Genomic DNA, 21054 nt, shown 5'->3' on the forward strand with positions numbered 1-21054 from the left:
TTGGGCCTTCTTTTGATAGCTTTGAGGCTCCCAGACCAAGCTGCAGCTTATTTGACATGTTTTAGGCTGAGAAAGGACAGGTCATTCATATGCAAAAGCTGCTGTATACAGCTTGGGTGGGTTGTAAATTGGGTAGGGTGGGGTCTCAGGGAATTTCCAGGGTCGAGCAAACAGCAATGGCTGCCAGTCAGCAGTGTATCAGGGATGTCCCAGCACAAGAACAATGACCATTGTGTGCACATCCCTCTGGAAAAAGACCCCTCCCACCCACCCACCCCCGTTCCTGCCCTTATGCTAAACAGTCCAGTTTCTCCCTGTATGTGTCTGGGTCCCCCAGAATCTTGCCCAGCACTGGAACTCAGAGCAAACAGGAGCTTGTATCTCTCTCCTAATTAAAAAATCTGCACACCCAGGTGCCAGCCCATTCCATGCCTCGGCACCTCCTACCAGTCTCAATGTGCTTTCTTCTTTACCTCTCTAGTTGCAGTACTTCCAGTCACCCAGCTTTCCAGTGGTTCTGGATAATAGTTGTTAGGCATTTTAGTTGTAATTTTTTATGTGGTTGTGGGAGGAAGCAAGTACAGGTGTTTACCTATGTCACCATCTTGGTTCTCTCCTAGTATGATATTCTTTAATGATAATTGTCACTGCTATAGAGTTAATATTTGAATAGGTACAGTTGGGACTAAGGGAGGTAAATTAAGAGGAAGGTTTACATGATGCTTTTTAAATTTTATCTACAAGATGGTTTTATGCTGATTCCTTCATTTATTTTTTCCTTGATTAAATATTTCTTGAGTGCCTGTTATGGGGTTATTTCTGTGGGTCCTTAATTTTTAGGCATGATCCCTTCCAAAATTACATACTTCAGGTAATCGCCTACTCAACTTCCATCCTAGGCAGGCACACTTTCTGTGCATACTTTGTTCCACCTGTGAAGTTAGTCTAGTCAGAGATACTCTGGGCCATAATAAACCATGTGGGTATGAGTCCCATTAATGACACCTGAAGCTACTTTGTAACCAGAGTGGAGTAATGGAACTCAAATACTAGTATTATCCATCAGAGGAGAACTCCCTGATTTGTTCTAAATTTTCAGTTCCTTAGCAATATCTCATTGTTGGTGATGAGAATCCACTAGCCTCTCAAGATTGGTAAGATTTGAAAAGAAAGTCATTTTCAGTTCATAAAGGTTAGTTTCCTTACATTACCATCAGTATCAACTCATAAAGGAATTGATTTCAACTGTTTGGGAACAAATATTTCTAGAGATCAAAGATCATCTTTAAATGTTCAGCATCAGGGACCAATTCCAAAATTTGTCCTGCTTTTAAAATCTATGAAGTAGAACTGTCATGGGCAATTTGGGTGAAGAAGCCTTCAGTTCAATTATCTCAAAGTTATGTTATAATAAATTTTAATAAAAACTTCCTTTCAAAATTATGTTTGTGAAAGGGATCTGAATTAATACTATACCAAAAGACAACTAAATGATTGTTTAAAGCCCCAACACACAGCAACTAAATATAGCAAATAATTTCTTGTTTCTCATGGCCTAAAAAGACAGTATACAACAAAAACATGAGGAGCTATTTTACAATACACCCACAGAGAAAATCTCTTGAGATGCCAAAATAGCCCAAATAAAGTTGTTTCATACATGAAAGGATTCTCCTTTGAGCCAACAAGACTACTTTTTTATTGCTCTGAATTCCAGAATGGTGAAATAACTTAGGCCTTTAGCTTTCCTCCAAACATATTTATTACTTCATTTTAAATTGCCTTTCCCCCAATTTTCTCATAAACTAGTAAAAATTGTGAAGCTCTGGAATGATCTGCAGATGGAAGGATATTTGGAATACTTTTGGCTGATAAGTAAGCATCTGTCTTCGATAGTATAAACTATGTTGTAGTTAGTGGAAAAGGCTGAGCGTCTTAGATTCTTGTGTTTCTTCTCTTCTGTGCAAGTCTGTGATTTGCTGAATTTGTTCTTACTGGCTTTTCCCCAGAGAAGCTATAATAAAATGAAAACAATCCAACTGTAGTAGCCATCTGTTGATTTTGCTGCCTGGCATTCACTCATTCTGTCTAGTAAGTGTGTACTGATTCCCTCTTTAAAGTTGTCCTTTCTCACTCTTAATGAATTGTGATTCTTATAAAACCAGTTCCAGGCCCTGTACAGACCCCTGTCCATTTCCAAGAATGGTCCGTGACTAAGAATTAGGCCCATGAGTCCAGTGCATTTCCCTGTGATTGGTAGAGGGTGGTCATGTGGCCCAAAGCAATGTTTATCAATCCACTGTAATTATCCACTGAAATTGGTTTAGGATAGTCATGTGACCCAGGGTGGTGCCAATCAGTCCACTTTATTTCCCTATAATTGGTTCACAGTGGTCATGAGACCCAATCAGGGCTGGTGAGAGATATTCTCTGGACTTCTAGGAATAGAACCCCTAGTCTCACTCACTGATCCTGAAACTTGAGACAACTGTGAAGATTGAAGCTGATGCTGTCACTTGCAGCTGAGTCAAGTCCACACAAAGGAAGGCAGAGCCAAGAGATGGGCTGATACAGAGTCCCCATAATATTATTTAAGCCCCCAATCCAGCCATGCGTGAAGCAAGATAACCCCGGACTTTTCAGTCTAAATTAGAGATCACATTCCTTTTTATTTTTGTAAACTACATTGATCTATTTTTAAATGCAATGGATGCTATCGGGTTTTGTCACTTCTAACAGAAAGGGATCCAGCTGATACTTTAGTTCTGGGGAGCTTCAGGGGAGGGGCGGGTGGTGGGTATCAATTATTGGCTTCTGTAATTCACACACCATCATGTACTTCACAACCGAATTAGATGGAATGTGACAGGAATGATGCACTGAAGTGTTGTTACTGAAAATTAGCAAACAATTAGTCTTTTCATCTGTTTCTGAGTACCAAGGTGTTTTAATGAGAGGCCATGTGATTTGTATACTTTATGAAATAGTCAGTGAGATGTAGCCCCAAGAGGAGACAGAAAAGAGGCTTAGGAAAAAATAGTTTGTTACACTCACAGGTCCTAGAGAAAGAAGCATGGCACCCTTTGCAGGGCTACAGAGGAAAGACGCCAGGATGGTCAGGAGCAAGGGGAACATTTAGACCACAGAGTTTACTGGAGTTTCAGAGGGTAAGGCAAGGCAGGGAAAGCCCCTCGGGTAATTGTAGATGCAGGGGAGCCCAAGGAGATGGAAGGTGTCACTCCTGCCTTAACCACTTCAGCACCTCACTCTGGCCAGCATTGAGTCAATGGAGGATATATTCCTCAGGGGCAAAAACTGCAATTAGCCGAAACCAGTTTGGCTCAGTGGTAGAGCGTTGGTCTGCGAACTGAAAGGTCCCAGGTTCGATTCTGGTCAAGGGCATGTACATTGGTTGTGGGCACATCCCCAGTAGGGGGTGTGCAAGAGCAGCTGGTCGATGTTTCTTTCTCATCGACGTTTCTAGCTCTCTATCTCTCTCCCTTCCTCTCTGTAAAAAATCAATAAAATATATATGTTTTTTTAAAAAACTGCAATTCACTAAACTACTCAAGATTCAGGAGACAGGGGCCTTGACTGAAGATTTGCTTCATTCACTGCCTATGATACCATAGAGTGCTAAGTGCTTTCCTCATCTCTACTTATAGGAAACCCAAGTAACTACAGCAAAGGAGGGGATGTATTGAACCTCATGCTTATAAAGCTGCAGTTCTTGAACTTGGGTGTGTATCCAGGTCACCAGGAGGATGTGGCAGAAACAGCCCGGCCCTTTCCATCTTTTCAGCAAGCCTGGATGCCTTGTTATCTCTGCCAGTGGTGCTGATGTTACAGAAGATTGGGGGAAAACCAAGCCATGCTTAGAGAAAGGGAGTTAAATTTTATTTAGGGCAGAGCCAGAGAAAAATGTGCCTTTAAAATTCTACAGCCCCCCCCCCCCCCCATCGCTGCCCCCACATGGAGGAAACCTTTTCTATTTATACTTTTCCCAGCTCTTTTTTCTCCCAAATTTGGAATGAGACTTCTGGGCCTTCTGGGAAAGAAGGCCTACATGCTAGGAAAGGGCTATAAGAGCATATCTCAAGGTCTGGCCTGCTGTCAGCAATGACAACTCTGTTTGGGGCACAGTCCACAGCCTCTCTGGAATGGGAGTAGTCTTATTTTCCTTATTATTTAAGCAAGAAAGCATTTACAGAAGCCAAAATAGCAGAGTTAAAATTTCAAACAGCTGTTTTTATATAAGATGGATGCTTCACTGATACCCACCCAAACTTGAGAAGCACTGTTGTAAAGGATGGATATTGGGTCTAGTATTCTGGCAGTATCATCATTTTCACAATATTTCCATTTGTCTGTTTCTGTCAGTTTATCACTTCTCAGGCTGCTCCTTCATCATCAGGTCAAGGCCATAAGAAGTTCTGGGACCACCATCCTTTCAGTTCATTGAGACTTCAGAGAAGTGTCCCTGAACCCCAGTACACAGAGAAATCCTTTCCAAGGGGAACAATGAGCAACCCAGTCCCTGCATTCATATCCAGAGTTCTAGGGGAAGATTTTAATTGGTCCATCTTGTGTCACATACTTATCTTGAGTCACAGGCACATCTCTAGGAGGGAATGGGGACTATAATTTTCTAGACCTATATCACTGCCCATTTCAAGGGCCACTGGAGGGAGGGTGTTCCAATTGGAAAACTCAGAGACAGCAGTTTCCTAAAGGAAGGAAGGCTATGTACCAAAGTGGGGAGGAAGGAACACTGGCTACTATGCTATTCAAATTATATGCTCCCAAGTAGACTGAATTCTCCAAAACCATGAGAATGAAAATGCCTGCAGTTTATTTAGTCATAACATATGACAGGAGCTTCATATATGTTACATGTAATATGGAATGATTTTTAAAATATTTAACATCTTGGATGGTATAGGCCACAGGGACTTAGAATAGGAAGCAACCTAGAGGTTTCTGGGGTATAGGTCTTAACCCGTTAGTTCAGGGGTCTGAAGAGAGGGATAATGTGGGACAGGAATACCACTCAAGGGCTTGCGTAGCAGTTATTTACCAATTTATAAAAGGGTGTTTTGATATTTTAACAGCCAATATGTTCTTACTAATGCACACCTGCTGAATATTTTCAGTCCTGAGTACCATCTTAACAATCACACTTATAAAGGATGGGTAACTCCTAAAGTATGCTGTCATATGCTAGAGGTATGCAAAGACTCTCTCTCTGGAGCATCAATTTCACTCAAAGATATGGAGGAAAAACATGATTTGTATATTAGAACAAACTGGAGGACAATGTATGTCGAACAGACATAAATGTTTAGGATAACCATGAGATGTCAAGGAAGTCTGGACATGGGGTCCTTGACAGGGAGTACTCCTGTGAGAAAGATTGAGAAACATGGTCAGAGGAATTCATTGTTGATTTTGTGTCCCTATTTTATAGAAGGGACCCTTGAGGGATAAAAACTATCTAACTGTGCATGCTTTTAAGTGGGACAAGATTCAGACCATCTGGGTCAGAGCCATACCATGCTGCCTTCTTTTATGTTTCCTTCCTGCTGGTGTTATTTATAGAAAATTTAACCTTAAGTGGAAGGACAGCTAGTTATTAAATAGCTATATTTAGTGAAAAGATTAAATGAAGAGAACTCTGCGTAAGGAAGAGCATAAATCATATAGTTTTACAAAGGAATGAGTGATTGTTCCTCAGAGCTAGGGAAGACCATTTCAAAGACAGAAATGAGGTTTATAGGGCCCCAGGCCAAGAAAACCACAGAACAAAACAACACTTGTCACATGGAAATTTCAGAACCAAGTACATAGGAAAGTTTGATACAGTCTTTAGGGCTGTAATTCAACATGCTGGTCCTGAGTTTAGAGTTATATAATGATTGTGAAAATATTAAAATTAAAATAAACTCTCAAACTAATGAGGAATGAAAGTAGTAAAACTGGTTGCCCATACTGATTGCTGTAGTCTGAATGTTTGTGTGTCTCCAAAATTCATATGTTGAAATCCTAATCTCCAAGGTGATGGTATTGGGAAGTACAGCCTTTGGTGTGATTAGGTCATGAGGTTAGAGCCCTGATGAAAGAGATTAGCAGCCTTATAAAAGAGGCCCCACAGAGCTCCCTCACCCTTCTACCATGTGAGGACACAGGTGGAAGATGGTAGTCTATGAACCTGAAAGTAGGCTCACCAGACACCAAATCTTCCAGCCCTTGATCTTGGATATCTTAACCTTTAGACTGTAAGAAATAAATGGTTGTTGTTTAAGCCACTCACTCTATGGTAGTTTATTATAGCAACCTGAACAGACTAAAACTGATATAATTATATATCCTATACTAGTGGCCCTGTGCACAAAATTTGTGTACAGGTAGGGTCCCTAACCCTAGCCAGCGATTAGGGCCAATCAGGGCCCTCCAGCTGCTGACTGGGGCCTTCCTTTGTTCTGCACCACCCCTAGTGGTCAGTGCACATCATAGCAAGCGATCAACTCCCAGTCTCCTGATCAAACTCCCAAGGGGATAACTTGCATATTAGGCTTTTATGTATATAGATATAGATTTGTGTTACAGATCTTGAATGAGTGATGAGAGAGAATCATAGCTCTTCAGCTACTTACAGCTTATACTCCATAAACACATTGTGAATGAATATTTGTTTTAAAGAATTTTTTTCAAAAAGAAATTTTTTATTTATTTATTTTTTTTTTTGCCTAAATCTAAAACTCCAGAAAGCTCTGCATGTATAGCACATGCTGCTTCAAGCTTTGCACGGCACATGGCCAAATATCCCTGGAAGGCAATGCAAGTTTGAGAGAGAATGTGCCAAAAGGATTTCATACATACACTGTGAACCAGAGAATAAGAGTTTTTGTTGGAAATTTGGGCACTATTTTTAATTTTGTCTTCTTGTTGGTTCACAAAATTAGTGATACCTCATATCTATTTGCCCAAAATATGATTTTACTTTATTCCTTCAATAACTGTACATGGTGGGCAGAGCAGGTATCCCCTTTCTAGAAAAAATACAGTTTTCCTCCATTCACACTTAGAAAACCAGAGGTGGGGATGTTTACCTACATAGAACAATTGTCCAACATTACACAGGTGTCCGATTCAATTCAGTCCTGACACTAACTGTAATTAACAATGACCCTACATGTTAAGGGTTCAGTTCCACAAGAATTCCCCCACTTCAGATGCTAATTACAAGTAGTAGGTCCCCAGGTTACCTATAACATCTGTCCAACTTAGTTACACATTAGAGGTTCCCATGGCCACTTCCTCAGTTTAAATATTTTGCTAGAGTGTCTTCCAGGATCCAGGAAAACAGTTCAATAATTTCTATTGCCAATTTATTTTTTTAAGATATATTTTAAAGTATACATATGAACAGCTAGGTTAAAAGGTGCATAGGGAGAGGTCTGGGAGGGTCCCAGACACAGGAATTTCTGTCCCCTTGGATTTTGGGTGTGTAGATGTGTTCACCAACTCAGAAGCTTTCCAAAACCCATACTTTTTGATTTTTATAGAGGCTTCCTCACATGAGCACAATCAATTATTAACTCCACTTCCAGCCTCTCTTCCTTCTCTGGTGAATCCTGGCAAAGGTCTGAAGTTAAGCTTCTAACCATAACTTGGTCTTTCTAATTTGGTTTTTGTAAACAAAGCTTGGTCCTTCTAATGATGGCTTGGGTGGCCCAATCCAGGAGCCCAACCAGAGTTGTCCCATTAGAACAAAAGACACTCCTATCAACCAGGAAATTCCAAGGGATTTAGGGGTCCTATGTCAGATGTTCCTATTGCTTACAAAACTACAAAGGTTTAAGAGATTTGTGTTAGGGGTCAAAGACTAAATACTAGAACCAAGATTCTCCCAGCACCCCTATTTACCAGGGTTATAGGAGTCCCATGCCAGGAACTGGGGACAGGGACAAATATAACAGAATAACTTCTTATCTTACACCCTCATTTTCCACATGAGGAATTTGAGGAATTGAAGGCACACAACTACAGTATAAAGACATGCAAGGTCAGACCCTTTGCTCACTAGATGCTAAAGGAACACTTTTCAATTTGCTCCCTCCATCCCTCAGAGTTCAGGCAGAAGGATCAAAAAGTAGGGAGTCTCCTATTAGGAATCAAAAAGCAGGAAAGGACAAAAGGTGCTGTTAGAGACCCAAATTATGAAGACTTTCTTAGAGCTTTTATAAGAATCCTAGAGATAACTTCTAGGGTCTGGCTTCCATATCCTGATGAATCTCACTTCAGAAGTATTCTAAGCCATGACACTAGTGAATTATGTCGATGAACAGAAGTTATACCCCTAGACAGTAATACTCAGCAATTCTTTTGGTTTCCTATAGGACTTTTCAGAATAAGTGAAAATTTGATGGTTTTTTGTTTGTTTGTTTGTTTGTTTTTTGATTTTTGTAATCCTAATTTTTTCTAGTTCTAGCCAAAGCTAGGCTACAGTAAGAAAGTTTAGACTAAAGTTCCAAAATTCAACCTCTTTTTTTGAAATTTGAGTTAACATGGAGCACTATTTATTAATTTCCCAAATGAACTTAAAATATTGTCTGGATCCATCTGAGGGGAAAATGCTAAACTGGGGCCGCTCAATGCTATCCTGCCCTCTCCCCAGTTCCACCAACATGCAGGGTCCTGACCAAGCATTTCTCTTACAGCAACTTTTAAAATGTATTTTTAAATGTAATTGTGCTGGCTCTTAATTAAAGCAGTGTCCTGGAACTCATGGCTTTTTGGGAATTTCCCTCAGAGAAGCGTTATGCAAATAAATAAATAAATCTGGAAAGCCTGCTAGAGAGGACCCAAGATTTTTCCTGGGCCAATATACAGTTTTCATATTTCAAACTGTGTTACAAATAAAACAATTTAAAAAAATAATTTTCTTCCACTAATCCTTGTGAACATCATTTTAGAAGTGCAATGGCATCTAATGAAAAATAAGAGTCAGAAGAACCATCTTCCATCCCATATAATAATGGGAACCTGACCAGTTCATACTGCCTGAGCTTTATTTTCTCCTTAAGAAAATAGAGGGAACAGTAGCCATTTGCAATGTCATGGCCATGCTTTCAGACCAAATAAAGGAGGGAGCAGAAAAAGCACTCTGAACTCTTTTAAATAACAGACAAATTCTTAATATTCAGAAAAAGATCATTATAGAGCTCAGTATCTTTTTACTTTAACAGAACCTATTCAATACAAAATCAACACAATGAATAGATCCTGTCACCTTGCACACAGTGATCACTCAGAAAATATTTATGGTTTGTGGGCTAACCTAATATACATACAAACACATACATAACACACACATAGACAAACACATACACACAAACACAATACACAAACACAAACAAAACCACATGCACAAACACACACACATATACTCAAACACATATGCCATACAAACACATAAACATATATACACAAAAGCATACACACACACATAAGCTCACATACATACACTGAAACAAACATGCACATACACACATACATGTACAAACAAAAATACAAACACACAGAATGTACTAAAGGGAAACTGAGCAACAATTAAAAAAAAAAAAAAAAGTCTGGTAAAGAGTTTTTTCAGTTGCTCAGCCTCTCCAATGCCTCTGCCCTTCTTATTAGGATACATGCTGTTCCTCAGAATCTTTTTGTCAGAGCTTCCAGTAAGAGAAGGGGAGCTACTGAAAATTTGAGTGTTAACTTAAGCAGTATCCGAAGTTCTAATCAACAGAGTTGTCTTTTAAAGGCATCGCTCCATCGTCTGACCACCCTCCACCCACCTTCCTGCTGGTCGCTGCTTTCCACAGCAACTGTTGACACACTCCAGATGTGCAGGCTCACCAGTACTTTCTCACCTCTTTCTGTGGGCCTTCTCTTGCCTACTCCTCTAAGAGAGAAGAAAAGTGCTTAGAGGGGAGGGCATTAATTTGGGCTGTAATCTAGAAAACCAAATGGAATAGCAAGCCTGCTTTCTTTTTGTGGGAAATTTATTCATTTAGCAAACAGTGTCTGAGCACCTACCGCGTGCCTACCTGCTGCTACTCTATGTGTGGGAGAGGCAGGAAGGACCAAACATAGTCCTGGCCCTCAAAAACACCTAGAGGAGGAAACCAATCATTAGAATGTGAGGAGTGCAAGGGGAGAGTGAAGAGGAAGGTGCTCAGGTGTCTGCAGGTGATGAGAAGAAAGTAGAAGAAAGCCATGTTGGGGGAGTTAACACCCTGTGCCAGGAAAGAAGAAATGGCCATATTCAAGGTAGGGAACAGGTTCAAGAAAGACAACCTCTGATAATGTTTTTCCATTTTAATTTTCTCTTTAAAAATATACCTTGCATCTCAAGCTGTGGCCCTAATACCTTCCATGCACTCCATCCTTCTTCCCAACCCGCCCATTGATGAACACATCATGGGTTCTTATGCCCTCTGGCTTCCCACTGGGTTCAGTCCATGGTAATAATGAGCAGATCTGAGGGAGGGAGCAGTGTGAGGTCAAGGCACTTATTCCACTCTCCTGTCACGCCAGTCTTCTTAGGAAATGCTCTCTTTTCCAGGTTCCTAATGGGGCTTCCTCCCACCCTCATCCTTTTGGGCCTCTGAGTGGTAACAGCTCTTTTACTGTTATGAATATCCCTTGTGGTTCCTCTCCATCTCACCCACACTTTTGTAAACAGTGGCTTTTATTAAGCTCTCCTAGAATGATTCCAATTTGAGGGCCATCTGTTTCCTGTTGGGACCTTGACTGACAGAAAAAATAGCAAATGTATCACAGAGAACAGGATGCAAAAATTATTTAAATATATATGTATGTTTGTGTGCATGTATATACACATATGCCAGTGATAGTAGTGTCTAACTGATTCATTCATTTGTTCCATTGGACTCCTCACATTCTAATGATTGGTTTCCTCCTCTAGGTGCTCCTGAGGGTCAACTATGTGAAAGGCACAATGGGTGAGGAATTTATAAGACAGTGTCAGTTACAACATTCTTTGCTATGGTCAGACTATGTTAAGTTTGGGTTCACAAAATATGATTTCAATACTATGAGCAAGGGGAAAACAAGTACTCTCAGAGTTTAGTCCTCCAGAGTCCAAGTCTTAAAAAAAAAAAAAGCAAGTGGAGAATGTTTGAGAAGTGATTCAGTAACAGATCTGCATTCTGCAGATTACACTTTGGGCAAAGCTCCCTTGCTTGCTCCCTGAGTGGTGAGTCTGCTGCTTTGGGATGAAAAGCATCAATAGTATAACAAAAGCTCATAATGGGCCAGACAGGAAGCTGAAGCTTCACTTACAAAACTGAATTTATTCTCCATGAAAATCCCTATAAAATAGGCATGGTTTTCCTCATTTTGCCAGAAACTGAGGCTTAAACCGTTAAACAGGTGGTAGTAGTAGTAGTAGTAGTAGTAGTAGTAGTAGTTAGTTGTTTACTGACCAAAGTCTACATCCAATTCAAACCCAAGTTTATATACAAGGCCCATAGTTCTCAACTACTTTGCTGCTATATCTCTCCCAGGAATAGACAATTCACAGCCAAGACCAGAGGGTGTTTGGTGAATGAGGCAATTATAGGTTTGGAGGCAAAAAGCTATCCTACAATTTTGGCTTACTCTCTGCTATTATATCCACACGGTGAGAAATTGGCAAGGGAACCAACTTCACAGGAACATCCTTTTAACTCTGTGTGGTAGAATCAGCCCTCAGCTAACAATTTGCTCAGATTAGATTAGAAAGGACTAGAAAGAAGGGCAGGGGGCTAGACAATCACGATGTAGCCCAGGGGCACACTGAAGACTTGCTGCTGTGGAGAATCTGGCTCCCTTTGAACTATAAAATAATTATTGCTTTGGAAAAGTAGTAGAGATTAAAGTGTTGATGGCAGGGATGTTAAGGGGCACATTTGAAATTTAAGGCTGTTCTACTTGTGATTAGTCACACTGGGGCAGGGTAGGCAGCTTCACCATGTACTTTCTTTGGATGCAAGGACAGCCAACCTACCTACATAGTCAGGTTTTTATGAGAGACAAGCAATATAAATGCTTGTAAATTTAACATACCCCATATATTTTGAAGAATTCAAGTTTAAAACCTGTTCATACCCTTATAAAAATTTTTAAAAAAATGTACCTTACTTACTTTCTCCCTACACCTAAAATACCCACATATCATGGTTGTCCCAAATGATCCTTAATTGTATCCCTTTTCACTCTCAAAAGTGTCAATTTGTCAATTTTGATAATAAATTTTCACCCTACCTTTGCTGTATGTAACTGATCAACAAAAAGAGGTAAGGCAAAGGGTCCCTGAGCCCAAGTTTGGTTTCATGTTGTCTTCCTGCACCGGCCTATGTGGTTCAATTAACCTCTCCGGTCCTTTGTGTGACAAATGAGAATAAAATATCTGGCCCATAACTTTTATGAGTAATACAAGTAGAAGGAGTTCATAGAATTATAGATCTTAGAAATAGACACAACATGGAGAGATCCCTTAGTACACAGGGTTATGAAGAGACATTCAGACGTCATGATGATGCAATCAGCCTTCACCACTGCCCTCTGTTGTTTTGAAGAAATCTAACAACTCAACCCAGCCATGATCAACTACATGACAGACAGCTGATGATTCCTTTCCTCAAATGGAATTGTAACTATCAATCAGTCTGTATCTGTTCATCTGTGTTTACCATAACAAAATATGCGCTGTCCCCCTGCCCTGTTAACAAACCTCAGTAAGGTGTCCAACCTAGATTCAGCTGCTGTTCTCAATGTGGACTGCACTTGCCACCTCATCAGTAGACTTCATAGGGAAGGGTAGTATCTGAGAACCCAACCCATAAGACCTGCTGGCTGTGATCACAGGCACTGTGACTGGTCCCAGTGATTTGTTTCTTTCGTGTCTCTGAAGACTGTCACAGTCTGCTCCTCTGTCTTATTCACTCCTGTCTGAATCAAGTGTGTCCCCAGACCCCACTATTCAATCATGCCCAACAATTTTATTAGAGTGATGGGTGATAAATTGGTGGTGCATAAAGAAAGAAAAAAAGTCACTGAAGTCCATGATATTCAGCCCAAAGCCGGGAATGGGATCCAATGCTATTCTTGGGCCTCTAGTGAGACTGTGGATGGAAAGGATATATCTCAGCTCCTTAAAGGAGCTGGAAAAGGCTGAATTAGTTCCTCTGCTGCTTCACCTACTTGTGGCTAACTCTTCTTTACTCCTTTCCACCTTATCTCAGTGCCCAAACCCTGACTTCTCCAAACCCAACTGGGTCCCAGAAATGTCAGTGGGCTGTTCCTTCAGATTTGCCATAACTTGAATCTAGAATCATTTCCAGGACAAGTACCATGGGCTTTTGAAATAATGCAGAGTTTTGTGTTTATTTAATTGAAAGGTTGGCCATGCCTGCCCAGGAACTAAATATAGGCCAAATTCAAATTTGGGTGTCAATCATTTATAAAGTACTGTGTTTCATAATCTGTTTTTCTCCCAGTAATCATGGAGGAACTTGGAAGGAGAAAATAAAAATAGTCACTTTCAAAAATGCCTTCACTTCTAGGGAAAATGTAAGGGTCACTTTGAAAGCTATTTTATCCTTCTACAAAATGGGTTGCCCATGGACTTCAGTGAAAGCAGCTGTTGTCTCTCCCTCTAACTAGTTTGTGACATCCATCTCTATGCGTCCCTCTTTAGACTGCTTCTATATAATTTGGCATCATTATTGTTATGGGACCACTTGCCACACACTGGCCCAACCCTAATTCAACTCTGGTCTTGAAACACAAATACTAAGATTAAAAATAATGTCTACAGTAATTTAAAAAACCATGAAAACAAATCAGTCCGGTGGTAGTGCTCCTTGGCCAAGTTAAATCATGGCGGATTTGCATGGAGAGAGGCAGAAATCTACTGGGGGCAGTTCCCTGTGTCATCAATTTCGTAATCAAAGGCCCATTTAAAAGAGTTATTTGAGTAGAAGCAGAAAGAGGTTACACTAAGTGTGGGTAAAGCTAATGCAAAACTTATAGGATTATTTGAATACTTGTGTCTTGGAGATTTTGGGAAAGTATTTGCAAATTTCTAAATTTAATTAAAAAAATATTTACCACTTACACCAATATGTGCATTGTACTTTATAAATATTTTTCACATATATTATCTCACATGAGCTATGTAGCAGCCCTTTGAGGATAATACCACCATACTTATTTTACTCTTGGGCATGCTAGGGCTCAAAAAGGTTATGGGATTGGACCAAGATCGTATGGCTAATACTCAACTTTATATCTATCAAATTTTTAGCATGGTATTCATTTCACCATATCCCTGCTGACTTGTTTACGCTTAGTGTTTACAAAATAGTGTGCCATGTTTCAGGGAACTACAAATTAGAAAACATTGCCCTACCTTTGAGGCTAAGACAGAAACACAATTTATAATATAAAGTAGGTGTGATCACTATAAAACTGGCAGTAGCACACTGTGTACATTCTGAGAAGGATAGAACTATATTTCTTTTGGGGGCTAGGGAAATCTTGCTGACAGAAACAGGTTTAAGTTGGAGTATGAAAACAGCATACTGTGAGCAGGTAGTGATACGTTACTTACTAAGAAAACAGTATGAGGAAAGGAAGGGAAAGTATGGTGCATGATGAGAACAATAAGACACAAGTTCTAGCCATAGACAGGGCATTTGTAGGGGAGGGAAAATCGGTTAAATGCACAGTACAGTATTTGAGTGCCATGGTAAGGCTTTTTACTCAATTTTCAAAGCTGTGGGAAGCCCTCAGTGGAGTGTAAAGATTGCCCATTGGGAAAATTGGTGTGTAGACTGGATTGGTGTGTGTGTACAACCTCTAAGTGGGGAGGACAATGCACAGTCCTTTAAAAAAGGCTGTAATGACAATTGCGATGCTGAAAAGATGAGGTCAGGCAAAATCCAGAAGAAAATCAACAGAGTCAAGAAATAATCCCCAGTGGGAAGACTATTCTTTGAATGTGAGCCATTTCTTTGGGCAATTTATGAAGCCGGAGGGCAGCCCTGTTGCACTAAAAAAGCCATTAAACCTAGCATCCTTTGGGGCACCTTGCGGGATGAGAGAGCACCTGGCTCCACAATTTCTAACTTACAAATTTTGAAAAAAAAAATGGAGTGGATGGCTTACTTTCATATGGAAGCCTTGGAGACATTTCAGTGTTTGTAGAGAATTTAATGTAGACAGAGTTATTAGTACTGAGATCAGATGAGATCCAATAAAAAGATGAATGTCCTAATTCTGAAACAACAATAAAAATGGTGGTGGCACAGGGGAGGGGGCGGAGGAATATGGAAGCTAAAAAAATCCAGCCTGGGCTTATCTCTGTAGCCTGAGCTAGACCCATGATGCATAATCTATCTGTTCCAAGAGCATCACTTCCCTGCCAGAAAAAACAATGACACCCTCCTTCCCAGATGTTCAATCAGACTGGCCTCGACTATCCACTGGAAGCTCTGACAGACAATGCTATATGAAATCTCACCAGCTCTGAAGGAATTGCAGGCCCAACTGGTCACTTGGATGCTATAAGCAAGAGCGGGGAGAATGCCAGAGGGTGATCGCAGTTTACTGGTGCTCACTACAGCCTTCTTAGGGATTACAGGGAATCACCAGGACAGTGACTGCAGAGTGGGGCAAGCACATTCACCTACAAGCGCTCGCATACGCTCACACACACGTCCACATCCTACCTCATGCCTGACAGGGCCCTTGCATGCCCTAGCAAGTGCTTCATGTTGATGCCAGACTAGAACCAGAGATGAAACCCAGTCATGTTTTCCTTGGAAAATTATTGTCTACTGCGGATTTCTTATGGAAGTAAGTCTCGAGTTCATCTGATTTTAAGCCACTTCTGTGAAAACATTCTTTAATGTCCTAATTTAACCTGTCCCCTGACATTGTGGCAAAATTCTAACAAAATTATTTTAAAAACATAGTAGTGCCAGCCCTGGCCCATGTTTCTCAAGAGTTAGAGCATCAGCCATGAAGGGTCACGGGTTTGATTCTCAGTACCTGGGTTGCAGGTCATCCCAGGCCCAGGTCTGGCCTGTGTGGGAGGTAACCAATTGACAGGTCTCTCTCATGTGATATTTCTCACCCTCCCTTCCTCCCAGTCTCTCTAAAATTAAATGAAAAAAATATATATCCTCAGGTGAGGATTAACAACAACAACAAAAATTGGTGTCAGGTCAAGCCCTCCATTTGTTTATTCATTCATTCATTCATTCATTCACTCATTTAACTTATTTTGTCTATTTATTTAAATTTTTGCCATTTTTAATAACAACAACAGCTCCAATTCTCTTTTCCTGTCTCTCACAGAATCATGGAATGTGGGAACAAAAAAGAATGCAAAGGTCATCCAGTCCATCAGCTTGTGTTACACATCAGGAAGGGAGACCAGATGGAAAGAATGACTGGCTCCATTAAGGGTTTTGTTCTTTTTCCTAACAAAAAGGGTGAGGGAAGGGGGAATTGTGTGATGTCATAGTGGTGACCTTCTGCAACACTAGCCAATCATGGACTTGTCCCTCTGGTGGCTTTTCTTCCTTTTTGAAATTTTATTTTATTTATTAAAATTAAATTTATTAGGATAACGTTGGTTAATGAAATTATATAATTTTCAGGTGTACAAGATTATAACTTGTTATCTGTAAACTCTAGTACAGATAGCAAGTTATAATCTGTACTAGAGTTTAATCTGTACTATAATCTGCACTAGAACTTGTTCCGGTGGCACAAGTTCTAGTGCCACCAGAAGTCTAGTTACCTCCTTCCTTTACCTATTTTGCCTTCCTCCATTATCTTTTTCCTCTGATAACCACCATTATTTTATCTTTTTTAAAAAATTACTTTATTGATTAAGGTATCACATATTTGTCCTCATCCCCCCCATACCCATCCCAAACACTTCCCCATGCATGACCCCACACAACTGTTGTCCATGACCACTGGTTAGGCTTATATGTATGCACACATGTCCTTTGGTTGATCTCTCTCCCTTATCCCCACGCTCCCCTACCTTCCCTCTGAGGTCCGACAGTCTGATTGATGCTGTTCTTGTTCATCAGTCTATGTTGTTCAACATTTCCATTATTTTATCTTTATAAGTTTGTTTTTAAAAGTAACAAACTAGATGGAGAAACCAAGGTGGCAAAGGTAAATATCTAAACTGCTGCCTCACACAACAATTTCAAAACTACGACTAAAAGACAAAATGGACATCATTCAGAACCATAGGACGGCTTGCTGAGTGGAAATTCTACAACTAGAAGGAAAGAGAAAAGCATACTGAGACTCACAGAAGCTGCGGAAGGCAGAGGTATATAGGCGAGCACATGCACACGTGTGCGAAGAGGGCTGGCAACTGAGTACGCAGCTGGCTTTCTCAATCGGCAGGGAGACAAAAACTCCCAACCTCTCTGAACTCCAGTTACAGGCAAGACTCTGGGGGACCCAGACTCATTTGGGGAGAAACTGGATTGTCTGGCAGCGGGCGAAACTTGAAGGCAGCTTTCTCTCAGAAGTGCTTGCACCGATTATCAAGGACACTGAGACCAGGGGAGCCTCTTAGGGCAGGCTGATGGGAAGCCATAGCTGTTTGCTCACCCTGAGATCCCACCCCACGAGGCCATTGCTGGTTGCTCTGCCCTGAGACTCTGTCCCATCCAAGCTGAGCACAGAGGTTTTTGAATGTGAATGGGTTCTTTGAATTCTAAATTTACCTAACAAACTGCAGCTGAGTCAGTGAGACCCAGAACATCCAAAAGAAGACCCAAGGCCCCACAGCAGCTTGCATTGCTTCATAGCTGGGCCTCATCTGGGTACCTCCAAAACCCAAACAAAAAAAAAAAGGAATCTGCAGATCTCTCCATAGCTCCTGCTGGGCAGCCTCAGGCAGAGGCTAAATTAGCATCTCCTTGGAGACCCAAGAGCCAGTGTACCAAGGGGTCAGAGTGGAACCATCCAGATTTCAACTCCTCAGATACATAAGGGACACATTCAGAGGGCAGACTCAGTGAGGACCAAAGCCCCACTGAAGCAAGTCTTGCCTCATAAGAGTGTCTCCAGCACAGAAGTCCTCCCATGGTAGACACAGCTGATCCTCCTTGCCAACTGGCCTGGAGGTCAATTCCTCCCAGTGATACCAACAGCAATCAAAGCTTAACTACAACAAGGCTGTGCACACAGCCCACCAAGGTGTACACCAAGAGTGTACACCTCAGGTAACTGGGGAGGCTGAGCCACTGGGCCCTATAGGACATCTAGCACACAAAGCCACCCTATCAACTCAGGGAAGCAGTCAAAATGAAGAGACAAAGAAACAGGTCACAAATGAAAGACATGGAGGAAAGCAACTACTGGGTATAGAGTTGAAAACTATAGATATAAGGTTTTTTAAGAATTTTCTAGAAAAGGCTGATAAATTTAGCGAGACCCTCAAGGATATGAAAAAGAACCAACTAGAAACTAAGCATACACTGACTAAAATAAAAAATAATATACAGAGATCCAACAGCAGATTAGAGGATCCCGGGAATCAAGTCAAATATTTGAAATACAAAGAAGCAAGAAACACCCAACTGGAAAAGAAAAAAGAAAAAAAGAATCTAAAAATATGAAGATAGTGTAAGGAGCCTCAGGGACAACTTCAAGAGTACCAACATCAGAATTATGGGGGTGCCAGAAGAAGAGTGAGAGCAAGATACTGAAAACTTATTTGAAGAAATAATGACAGAAAACTTCCCCTACCTGGTGAAAGAAATAGACTTACAAGTACAGGAAGCACACAGAACCCCAAACAAGAGGAATCCAAATAGCACCACACCAAGACACATCATAATTAAAATGCCAAGGACAAAAGACAAAGAGAAATATTAAAAGCAGGAAGAGAAAAACAGTTAGTTACCTACAAGGGAGCATCTATACAATTGTCAGCTGATTTCTCAACAGAAACTATGCAAGACAGATGGGAGTGGCAAGAAATATTCAAAGTGATGAATAGCAAGAACCTACAGCCAAGATTAATCTATCCAGCAAAGCTATCATTCAGAATGGAAGGTCAGATAAAGAGCTTCACAGATTAGAAAAAGCTAAAGGTATATAATACCACCAAATCAATACTATATGAAATTCTGAAAGGTATTCTTTAAGAAGAGGAAGAAGAAGAAAAAGGTAAAGATAAAAATTATGAACAACAAATACATATCTATCAACAAGTGAATCTAAAAATCAAGTGAATAAAAAATCTGATAAACAGTATAATATAAACTGGTGAATATAATAGAATCAGGGGCATAGAAAGGGGGTGGACTGACAATTCTTGGGGGGGAAGGGGTGTGAGTGGTGTGGGAAGAGACTGGACAAAAATCATACACCTATGGATGAGAACAGTGGGGAATAGGGAGTAAGGGCGGAGGGAGCTATGGGGTGGGGGGGAGAAAAGATGAACAATTGTAATAATCTGAACAATAGGGAGGGGGGAATTAAAAAAAAACATAATGTACTGGAGTCTGTGTTCCTCTGTGCATTAAAATGAATGAATATTCAAAAAAAAAAAGAAAAAAAGTAAATAAAAATAACAAACTAGCAAAACAAACAAAAACTCTGGGGGGCTTTTGAGACCAACAATGCAGCAGTTCTTTATTAATGGAGGGCTGTAAAAATGTAAGGAATAGCTAAGCAGGAGTAAATGTACTTCTTAGAAATCAAAATGGAATAAAACAATTGTCACAATGTTAGCAGTGTTTTAAAACAAACTTTTAGAGAACCAGGGTTGCTGCTGCTGCTGCTGGCAAAAGCAGCCACCCCTCTCCCACAAAAAAAAAAAAAAAAAAAAAAAAAAAAAAAAAAAAAAAAAAATATTGTAGAAATATCATTTTTTTTCTTCCTTCCAAATGAAAAATAGAGAGTATGCTGATAACTAGATGCAGGAATTATGACAGTTTGTCCCACAAACAAATGCACTTAATGAAATATTCTTAAGCAACAGAGAAATAACATGTTTTATTCATGTATATACACAATATATGCATAGTTTGAATGTGTTATATGTATATCTAACGGCTATCTTCTGCTCAGCATTCATCCTTGGCCAGATATAATTAACCTTCTGTTGAAATATTGCTCATTTTCATGTAGACTTTGATTTAATTAAATTTATCTCTTTTTAAATGTAGTAGAAAGCCATGAATTCTGATGCTTCACAGCTGGAAAACCAGCTATTCCATAGCAAAGTTTGGATTTCTTTTTTAGTTTGAACAAAGCACACCAAAAAAAGTCTTTTTAAAATGACATTTTGACTTATTTCTATGTTGTCCTTATGTTATGATGAAATGTAGTAATCAACTCTGCTTTTATTAATCAGTAAGGAAATGCCCCCACTTTTCATACCTACATCAGGGCTTTGTGTCAAGTTTGGTCTTAAAGTCGTCTTTTTTCAGAAATGCTGCCTTGATATTTTTAAGGTTGCTATTCACAGTCTACTGGACATCATAGTCTACAATTTCTGGTTTATTTCCAGGTTCAGTAGCAACAGAGATGGAGAGCAGAGAACCAGGCATTATGATTCAAAATAATTTGTTGTTTTTGTTTGTGTATGTGTGTGTGTGTGTGTGTGTGTGTGTGTGTGTGTTTATGTTGGAGAGGAATAGAAAGAAAAAAAATGCTTGGACAGAGAATTAGGTTCTCTTCCCAGCAGGTGCTAAGTAAACCCTGTGCATGCTGGGAAACACACTTTTTGAGAGAAGCAACAATTATGACACCCATTTTCTAGATATTAGGAGACAACTTTCTGTGACCGGAAAAAGCACATCCATGTGACCTATGTGTAGAGCAGTGATTCCCGACCTTTTTTTGGCCATGCCCCACCTAAGCATCTCTAAAATCCTGATGCCCCCCCTGTGACATATAATTTTTACTATTCAAAAAAAAATAAAATGAACTATTCATGTG

The 21054-nt window shown here is 40.1% G+C and overlaps 1 protein-coding gene across 1 annotated transcript in view; it reads right to left on the reverse strand.

Moving 5' to 3' along the window:
- The window catches only part of FAM107B (family with sequence similarity 107 member B), a gene marked incomplete at its 5' end in the record, with an annotated part of 241681 nt that overhangs the window by 142359 nt on the left and 78268 nt on the right, over positions 1–21054 (reverse strand). The gene's annotated exons all lie outside the window — the stretch shown is intronic.

This window comes from Pipistrellus hanaki, assembly GCF_964339955.1.
Source record: "Pipistrellus hanaki genome assembly, chromosome: 1".
In the NCBI taxonomy this organism is placed as follows: Eukaryota; Metazoa; Chordata; class Mammalia; order Chiroptera; family Vespertilionidae; genus Pipistrellus; species Pipistrellus hanaki.